Below are 665 nucleotides of genomic sequence, written 5' to 3'. Positions count from 1 at the left end.
AACAGAAAGTGAGGGGAGTGCGCCCGGGGAGGGCTGGGGATGGGGGGCGCCTACCTCGCGGGCTCGCCGAGCGTGAGGGCGTGTGTGTAGCTAGCCCTCAGCGGCCAGTCAGGGTTTCTCTATGGGAAAGTGGAGAAGAGCTCGCGGAGCCGCTCTGCCTCCGCTTCACTGTACACTGCTCCACATACAGTACATGCAACCCGGAGAGACTGAAAACACTCATTTTATATAAGGCAGCCTGCCATTGGCCCGCGCCGTGACGGACAGGCCGCTCAGCCAAACAAAAGGCCCGTTACACCCAAACACACGCACACATACACACATTTTACAGAGACACACAAAGATCATCACATTTTCTATTTTCTAATGTTCGGGACCTGTAGACAGTAGGAGAGGACAGGTAGAGAGGCCCAGCAGAGTGGGGTAAAGGGGAAATCCCCTGTCTGCACCAAGTTGCAGGGCTTGAAACTGGTGTCCTTTTGACTTGGGAGGGTTATGGTAATAAACTACAACTCCACTGGATATGGAAGTGAGGGGGGTTTTTCATCGCTGCCTTTTGGTGCCCCATGGAAGAGGCCTGCATTGTGTTACGATTTTACAGCCTGACCCGGCTAACAAGTGACCAAGAAAGGCTTTTATCACCTTGGATTTCTCCTGTCAATGGG

At 53.5% G+C, this 665-nt stretch overlaps 1 protein-coding gene across 3 annotated transcripts in view; it reads right to left on the bottom strand.

Annotated features, from left to right (window-relative positions):
- Nucleotides 1–226, bottom strand: part of BBX (bobby sox homolog (Drosophila)) — a 282,596-nt gene extending 282,370 nt beyond the window's left edge. For all 3 annotated transcript variants that reach the window (XM_011995361.1, XM_011995374.1, XM_011995367.1), the window contains exon 1: nt 55–226. The gene's annotated coding sequence lies outside the window, so the exon portion shown is untranslated. The remainder of the gene's footprint in view (nt 1–54) is intronic.
- Nucleotides 227–665: the final 439 nt, after the last annotated feature.

Source organism: Mandrillus leucophaeus, unplaced genomic scaffold, assembly GCF_000951045.1.
Source record: "Mandrillus leucophaeus isolate KB7577 unplaced genomic scaffold, Mleu.le_1.0 Scaffold113, whole genome shotgun sequence".
NCBI lineage: Eukaryota > Metazoa > Chordata > Mammalia > Primates > Cercopithecidae > Mandrillus > Mandrillus leucophaeus.
Note: the sequence above shows the minus strand (reverse complement) of the source record. Positions and strands in the feature narration are given on the sequence as shown.